General features: G+C 44.0%; 1 pseudogene; it reads right to left on the reverse strand.

The window, feature by feature from the left end:
- Positions 1–82: 82 nt before the first annotated feature.
- Positions 83–7,235, reverse strand: LOC120692203 (annotated as a pseudogene).
- Positions 7,236–9,505: the final 2,270 nt, after the last annotated feature.

Consider the following 9,505-nt stretch of genomic DNA (forward strand, 5'->3'; position numbering starts at 1 on the left):
GGGTACACATGACAATCAATTAAACTATAGGAGCCCTGCTGCTATCCCATCTGGTTATGCATTGCAGGGGCACTATAATCAGTTGCATTCGTCAGCTAAAAGAAGCTTCATTCCATGGACTGGATATACACACCAGGCTCTAGAGTACTAGTACAGGTCAAACTTGAGTGACCACATCTATTCAGATCAATTACTACCAGAATATCAGCAGCATACATGTGCTGAACAGGCTACCACCACAGCCCACTACATGAAGAGTCTTGTACTACGGGCATCTAACATGGTTCTTCCAAGATGTCAGCCGGCAATCACCACATATGAACAAAAGCCAGACGCTGCAACAGCGTCTAGTGGTGGCCTATGCCTCAGCGGCCTACACTACAACCTTCTTCCAAAATGACTACCGACAGGTCGGTCAGTACAGCCTTAGCAACCACAACTACTATGCTTTCCACCTTCCCTGTCAGAAGCAAACAGGTCAATCACCTGCGGTTGCCAGAGACTTTCGGGCGACCCCTCTGCCTTTTAGGCTTCTCATCAGCGGCATCGTAGTTGGACTTGTCTTCACTCTTTCTCTCACCTCTCGGGCGACCACGCTTCCTTTTAGGCTTCTTCTCACCAGCAGCGTCATTGTTGAGCTTGTCTTCACTCTTTGTCTCACCTCTTGGGCGACCGCGCTTCCTTTTAGGCTTCTTCTGGCCAGCAGCGTCATTGATGGACTTGTCTTCCCTCTTCACCTTACCCCTTCGGCGACCACCCCCACTTTTAGGCTTCTTCCCATCAGCAGATTCAATGGCGGACTGACCAGCCTCATTCATCGATCTGATCAATCAAAGAACCATAGTGATCAAAATTTCCCTAAAACTAATCAGTTTCCATTGCAGCTTCAGACATTCTATGGTGAAATATTAAGAGTGGGTTACTGCAGCTACTGCTTACCCATCAGAGGGAGGATCCAAGAAATTTATAACTTGGTTCAGAGCATAAAGAGCAATCTTCTTAATCTGAAGGCATCAGGTTGACTCGTGGTTAGCTTCATATCAAGTAGTAAGAAATCATAAGCAGAGCATTGAACATATGGTAGCCAACCTCCAATTTGTCTTCTTTAGCCTTGTGATGAGATGGAAGTCGTCTGAACTCTCCGGTTAGTTTAATACACTCGTCGACATTTTCAGGGGAGACAAAGTCCATTGCAACCTTGATGCAAGACTGCGCGAATAGAATGGATTCAGTTTTTATGCAATGGGATAACTATTGCTACATTCAAGTAAAATGAAAAAAAGGGCTGGTCAAGTTCTCTTACCTTCAAGTTTCGGACTTGGTGAGGACATCCAGCAGGATGAAACCGCTCATTCACCTAGCTTCTGCTCAAACATCCAGGGTTCCACACCTCTATAACAGGCATGCCATGACATAAGAGAAACAAGGCTGCAGCACGAAAGGCTGCATTTCTGAGGTATGAATAGTTCACTAACCATATTCTTCCTTTAGCTTCTCCTTATGTTCTCAGTTAAGTAAAAAGTTTGATCATGAATTGGGTGAATAACCTGCATCAGTAGCACAACTATTGGTCAGCATAGGAAAAACAGGGAAAATAAACTCCCCACGAGTACAAGGAAAACAATACCTGCTTCACAGGATTGCAATGGAGGTGCCGGAATTCCGAGGCATGTTTCTTAAGATAATCTTGTAGCTTGTCAGAATCATCTCTTCGGAAAATATCCCACAAGGCGCCACCAGTTCTCTCATGCTTTCCACTCTCCAGATTGTCGAAATACAATGAGCTCCATTATGCATCATAGCCGAACTACATTGCCAATGTAATTGGAAAACACTTGGCTGCCTTGCTTTGTACCTTAGATTCATGAGATGGATGTTTATCCTAACATCACCTTCACTATCAGTAGGTGTTACAGCATTGGTGTCCAGACCTGCACAGTGCAAACAAGAATGTTGTATTAAGTTAAAAATCAAGGACAATATGTACAACACACCATCAGAAATATCTTTACAGATACTATCATTACATGAGCTCTTTGATGTTTCATCCATAGTTACATTCTTGGAATTAGTAAAAGTTTGTGATAGGTTGTGTTCAATGCTGGATTCTGAAACACCGTAAAGTTCCTGAAGATCTTGTTCTTTCATTTTCTTCTGGGTCCTTTTCTATCTCCTTAAGTGGATAAGTCTCGTAAGGGTACTTCTGCTGTGTGTTAAAATATTTACCTGATCAAAGAAAGACACCTGTCACAATTAATTACTGCCATGATAAACTAGTGAAACCCAAGCAACTGACAGATAAGAAAAAAATAAAGAACCATCACTTGTTACCAGCTGGGTGTACAGCCAAAGCTTAAGAAAGCTAGGTCAGAGAAAGCGATGTAAAAAAAAGTGATATGCATGTTACCCAGTACAACATAAAGCATTGCATAAGTCAATTTTATTCTACATTGGATTGAAGGTACAAAACAACCACAAATGTTAAAAGGGTGTACCCAGTGCCGTAGGCTTCCCGCACTGTGCGGGGTCTGGGAAAGGGTTGTTTTTAAGCCCCAAGACTTACCCACACAAATGTGCAGAGGCTGGGGCTCGAACCCGGGACCTTCCGGTTACAGACAGTAGGCTCTACCGCTGCACTAGGCCCGCCCTTCAAAACAACCACAAATGTTACAATATGAGAAAAAGGATCACCATTAACAAAGCATACCGCGTCAGACATGTCACAGTGAAGCTTGGTCACAGAATCACCCCAGCCTAACTCTTGGTTAAATCCATAAGCGATGTAAGTTTTGGGCCCAAGATCTGGCTTCAGGGCACCATTAGGAAACTTGACTGTAAGATTTAGTGGACCATATCGAGGATCAGTGTACTCAGGAAATGGCAATGCGCTGATAAACTCAGCACCATGGCGAGGCAAATCTCTGATCAAATGAACTAGATGGCGGCCAGTCCTTTAGCTTAAGCATCTCAGGCCAATGTGGGCTGGGATGGAGTTCTGCCTTGCGTGTATCCCACAAAAAACATGTGTATATTAATTCCACCTGCACATAAAATTCAATCGCCAAGTGCTTAAAAATTTTACTCTTAAATGTAAACAACAGAGGATGGTCTATCTGCAAGCATACAAATAACACCAGTCTATCTACACAGACAATGTTTCTTGACATAATAATCAAGAAATCTTCTATCCATGTTGTATTGTACCACCACAATTAAAATCAACGTGGGGGACCAGGAGGGGTGATGAACACCCTCCTAAAGGCCTAAACAAACCTAGGATGGGAAACAAAAAGGAAAACAGCATATCCAATGGAATAGTTGAAATAAAAACTGACATAAATCAAACAATAAAGTGTTCACTAAAACGCAACCAGAAACCAAGGGAAATAGAGTTCCTAACCTCATTCCAATCAAGGCAATCTATTGCCCTGACAGCAAAGTGCTCATCTTCTACTTTGCCATTGGTCTTTTTTTCTCGCAGTGCACGCCACATAACTAATGGCTTCCCAACTTAGGGCCAGAGGTTAACTGAAGGGTGTCAGAACAATTACAGGCTCACCCCTTGCCCAATGCACCTGAAAGTGCTCCAAGTCATCCTCCTTGATACCGGTGGCACTGGACAATAGAGGTGGTTATCACTCAACCCTTTCCTATTTGCAGCCTCTCGCCAATCCTGAGCTCTTATGTTTCCTGAATGATCATAGCAAGGGCACTGACCACTGCTTCTGGCTACTGCTTTTGCAAATATTTCACTCCTAACAATTCTGTCAGCCTTTTCTTCTAGCTCAGAAAGCATTTTCTCTGGAAGCAAGCATTTGAGTTCCAAAAGCGAACCACCACAACCTCCTAGCTTATTTGGTGGGCAAGTTATGCTACCATCACTGTTTGCTTTCCACAGTAGCAGAGGGTTATTTGGGTCCTCTATAGCAGCTATGCCATTGCAAGGCTCAGCATTTGGGGAGTGACTACTCAAGGAGACCCTTTCATTTCCATCCTTTGACTTAGGAGTAGTTCCAAAAACATAATCCCTGCTTCTCTTTTCAGGCTCCGTCCACTGTACCTCTTCTCCTCCAGGAACATCTCCTTTGCGCATCTCCCAGCAGCAAGCAAGGCACAAATCATAAAAACAGCATTTGCAGCTTCTATGAAAATCAACTATAGAAGTTCTACAGTTATTGCTGCATTAGAAGAATAAGAAGACGCTTTAGATTATTGTTGCTATTAATATTTTCTTTTTTTGCAAAATGACAAAGGAAATGGGTAGACCGAACCAGTAAACACGCTCATCTAGATTACATTCAGCTTGTTCCAACTGCACTTTGTCCACTGAAGCACCTGCAAAATAAAACGAATTAGCATGTACATCAAACTCAGTTCCAGATTGTGTCGTGTAACACCAGAATACAATACCTTTTATTTTAGCCTCAAATTCTTTTTCCTCCATCTGCTCCTGTCGCAGTTTTCTCAGCCAGGGAAGCAACAAGCGCAAAACATGACATGCATAACGGATTTGATTTTCTTCAGAAATTTTCTTTTTTGGAGGCTGCTCATGAGGGATGAGAAATCATTAAGGAAAACTCAAAAGGAAGATTTGCCACATAAAATAATGTAATAAGTGAAGGTCATATGTAAAGGCAAATAGGGGCTAGGTGCATACCTCTTCAACTCCTCGCATTCGTAGGCATCCCTTGCAATTACAGTTCTTGCGGCAATATGGGCATTTTGCATTAAACTCATCTTCTGACATATCAGGGTACCTATTTTAGTATTTACCAAAGGCAGATTAGAATTGTATATTAAACAAGATCAGATAACATAGCCACACATCTATATTCATGGAATGGAAATTTTGGTAGGAGAAGGCATCCTTTTTGTGTAGCACAGGAGAAAAATGCAGTTGTATAAAGCACAAAAACTTAGTGGATGCATATAGAATATAGTGACTGACTAAACTGCATATGTTTAGTTTATATATCTGAATGACATATTCTAAGGACACTGTTCATGATGTTCAATCATATTATTGGACAACAGCACTGTGAGAACTTGACTAACCATCGTTCAATGCAGGGCACGCAGAATCACTTATTCATGCATGAACTGCACCTGACCACCCTCCCTTTATCATTCCTCTGACACTGGTGGCACATTAGGGCATCTTTCCCTTTCAACATCTTCTTCCCTTTCTAGGAAATTGAAACAACACTTGCATTTATCAAAGAGTTACAGAAAATCACTCCACAAACAGCTTATGCCAGGGAATGAGTAGCTTACCCTGTTATTTTCATCATAATTACCATGCATGGAGGAGGAGACCTTCTGTTCTTCACCCTCTCTCTTCAGCAATTTTGTGCCAGAAACCTTCCCGGCATCCCTGTACTTCCGCTTCTTTGTGCTCTGTAAAACCTCACCATCCTGCAAAGAATTACTGGGATGCTACTGCAAGATAGCGACATAATTACTAGGAAATTTCTTTGACATCCTATGACCAAAGTAGTAAAAACCCCAGAACATTCACCGATGAAAATTGAAATATAAACTCAAAAACACAAAACAGGGGTGCTACAGCAAGGTACAAGGAAAACAATGTTATCTAGTTTTCTTCAAATGAATGACAGAAATAGGATGATAAACGAGAAAGGAAAATTTATACAAGAGAAAACACACAATAATCACAAACAATTTTCTGATCATTGTGCAGTTGCTAGCTACAGTGAGCAAATAAGCTCATATAAATAGAGCATGTTTACTAAGCATCGAGAATTTGATTTCTATTAAGCCAAATACAAAAATAAGAAAGTTATGCAAAGTTCTAAACCACTTGGAACAATGCCTGGAAGTTGTGATGAGGTGCTTGGATTACAAAAAATGTGAAGATAATTTGTCGTCTAACACTGTCAGATATATGATAACATGGGTACAAAACTGTTGGTGAGGATGCAGAGTAACATACCCCATTCATTTTACTTTGGTTTTTGCCATTGGGGAAGTGGGCCTTGCTATCCACTTGCTCTACTTTGGCTTTTCTAGACCTCTTCTTCTTGCCAGCATCACTTATCTTGGGCCTCTTGGGCTTGACTTGGTTATTGGGAGCATCCTGATAATTATTACGTCGCCAAAACAGGAATTAGTCAACTGCATCGAAACATACCTAGCAAGAATTAAACCGATACAGTGGCAAGTAGACGTATTTCAAAGAATGGGACACAAGATACTACAAAATCAACGTACAAACGAAGTAATAAAGCAACCAGTGTGGTAAAAGAATTATTGGTACTATGTCAATGGAGGAGCGGGAGGAGGAACAAGGAAGTAGTCAAAGCTAAACGTTTTTCCGTTCCTTTACTACCCATCGGTAGTACAAAGAATCTTCAGAAAAATCCACCGATTGATTGAAGAATACTCAACTGCTCCCTCAAAAAGTTGCATCTCTAATTTTCTGCATTTACTTAGCAAGGTTGTACCCCCCACCCCCGGCGGTGCATCGGGTAGTACATGAAAAGTTGTCTTCAGAAAAGTTGCTACTCGGTTACTCAAAACAGAAGGGGCATCTTTCTTAAAGGAACCATGAAATCATAAGAAATGATATAATGTTGTTTTACCATTTTCCTGCACCCAACCAAAAATTAATGTTCCTTGGCTCATGTTCCCGCACATAATTGCAAAATATGGTGGAGAACACCCGTAACAACCAGGAGGCGCTCGAAAACGATGGAGATCCCAAGTGAAAACAAATGAGGGAACGGAAGGGGAAAGGAAATCATCTCCAGGCCCACCTCATCGTCACCGATGTCGCGCTCGCAGTAGACGTTGGGCGGGTGCCTCCTCTCCCGGAGCACCCTGTCCCCGACCGCCACCCCGTCCATGGCCGGCGCCGCGACGGACCTGTCGCCGCCACCCCGCCGCTTCCCCCTCCCCCGCCCCCTCGCCGCCCCCTTCCCCAGCCCTTTGGTCCCCGTCTTCTTCACCTCCCCACCACCGCTGTCCCCGGCCGCGACCCCCTCCGGCTCCTCCGACATAGCCGGCTGGAGAAAGTGTGAAACGGTGAGGAGAGGGAGAGCCGGCCGGCAGCAGTGGAGTTTTTCTTGCGGAAACGGGCGCCCGCCCTCTCGCGCCCCTCTCCTCCTTTATTTGCTTCCGGCGCTGGAGCGGGGGCGGCTTGGGCCCGTCGACCGAGGCGCCGCGGCGCATTCCGGCCTTCCGCGCCGCCGCAGGAGGATCCCAGCCCTAGGCTGACCCGCGGAAAGGCCCGGGTGACTCGCCCCCCGTTTTCAAAATTTGAACGGCGCGAGGTGGGTGGAGGGAAACGGAGCGCGGGGCGGAGCGTTTCTGCGTGCGCCGCGCCGCGGTTTCCAATCCCACTTCCACCCAGGGATTTTTTTACCGACCGCCGGGACCGAACCGCCGGCCACCGGTTCCGGTTTACCGGACCGGTTGGACCGGTTACCGGTAAAAACCGGCCAAACTCAAATTTGAATTCAAAACCCACAGTTATACCGGTTTTCGAACATCTAACCGGCCGGGTTAGACCGGTTTACCGGTCCGGTTTGACCGGTTACCGGTCGGTTTGACCAGTAACCGGTCGGTTTATGTTAAATTCAAATTTTTTTTCTTTTTTAGTTTAAATTCAAATGCCCGCAAAGTATACTAAATGAATATTTGTATAATATGTTTTAGTCTAAATGAACCCTCCAACTCTCTTTTGTACTACTTTTACATTGTATTTGTATACTTTTGTATGCATGTTTTTTTTGTTTAACTTCAAATGCTCGCAAAGTATACTAAATGAACGAATATTTGAAAAATTTGACACCATTAGATTCGTCGCAAACTTGGAAGTATTTTAAGAATTTTTTGGGATTTTTCCATATTTTGAATTCAAATTTAAAATTTGAATTTGGACCGGTTTGAAACCGGCCGGAACCGGAACCGGTCCGGGCCGGTTAGACCGGTAACCGCGGTTACCGGACCGGTTCCGGCCGGTTTTTTTAACCCTGCTTCCACCGCCCACAGGTGCAGCACACGCAGGCACTACAGCGAGACTACTGCAGGAGAGTATGGTGACCACGGAGTAGGCCTTTCCGAATGCGAAGACGGGTTCCGCTGCAGCCTCATGCTCGCCTCCCCACGTACCGCGGTGGGGTGTCGTCAGCTGCTTAGAGCAAAAATGGGTAAAAAGCCGGTGAAATCAGATGTGGCGGAGAGAGAAAGCAAGAGAGAATAGAGCGGATGCCTCGCCAGACGTTCGCTCCAGCGGGCGAAGAGTTGCTGCGACAGCCGCTACTGGCTGAACTCCCTGCTATTCAATAAATATTTGTAGGGCCCGCCATTGCTTGCAACCAGCAGCCGGCGTACCCATTAAATTTGCTCTCAGAGTAGCTTCAATGTGCAAAAAAAAAGTAACCTTAAGCATTAAATGCAGCTATAGCTATTAACCACAAGCAATGTGGGATGAACCACAAGCAACATCCAATAAAAATACATCATAAGATTAAGGTGTAGGCATAAGATATAAAATACGTACAATATTTTTGCTGATCTGTCGGAGTAGATTCGAGGGATTTCACGATGGTGGTTGAGAAACATGAATTGTTTTTCCCTAAGCTGGCCCACCTTGTTTCCCCAAGAAGCTTTAATCATTATAGAATAGATCATAATTACGGCCGACTGTAAGGATCCACCGTTATTGCTATATGAGAGATATACATTGGAGCTGCTCTTAGCTGTCCCTGATTAAGTGTCGGCGTCTACCCTGCCAACTTTACCGTAGCTGCTGCACCCCACCATGGGTTGGCCTCTTCGATTTGTTAATTCCAAAAACATTGTGCTACATGTTTAATTGTGAAAAAGTAATGGTGACAACTGATTCTTTTAATATGTTGTGTGTGCCACGCGTGCTTCTTCACATCATTAATGGTGCGTCTCCAAATGTGTCAGCTGACAAACATAAGGGTGTTAGGGTCTTTTGATCATTGTATTAGTTCCCGATCCAGTAGTTAGAACGACATTTAATTAAGGACGAAGGGAGTAGCTCCTAAGTTTTTTAATCGGTGCATAGTGTCAAGATGGAGAGCCGATCCCGTCTGCAAGCGCTAGTGTCACTCAGAGCCTGAGGTGGCTTTCTCTCTCACGCATGGATCCCCAGTTACTATGAAGTACTGTGCCGACCTCCAAATACTGTAGCTATACGCCGGTGATTGCTCGGAGCCTCGGATCGTTGGGGATCTTCAAGTCACGTCAGATTCTTGTAGCGATGGAAAAGAGAGTGGGAAAACTCAACGCTAGCGTGGGAGCAAGAGATAACTCATTAGGTCCACTGAGTCTTTCCATTCCCCTTTCTCTGCTTGTTCTCATCCACTGAAATATGGGCTGTGTTTAGTTCCCCCAACTCCTATAAACTTTCCAAATTTTCCATCACATCGAAATCACATCGAAACATTAAATATAACAAATGATCCATGCATGGAGTACTAAATGTAGATAAATAAAAAAACTAATTTTAAAC

The sequence above is a fragment of the Panicum virgatum genome, chromosome 9N (assembly GCF_016808335.1).
Source record: "Panicum virgatum strain AP13 chromosome 9N, P.virgatum_v5, whole genome shotgun sequence".
Taxonomy (NCBI): domain Eukaryota; kingdom Viridiplantae; phylum Streptophyta; class Magnoliopsida; order Poales; family Poaceae; genus Panicum; species Panicum virgatum.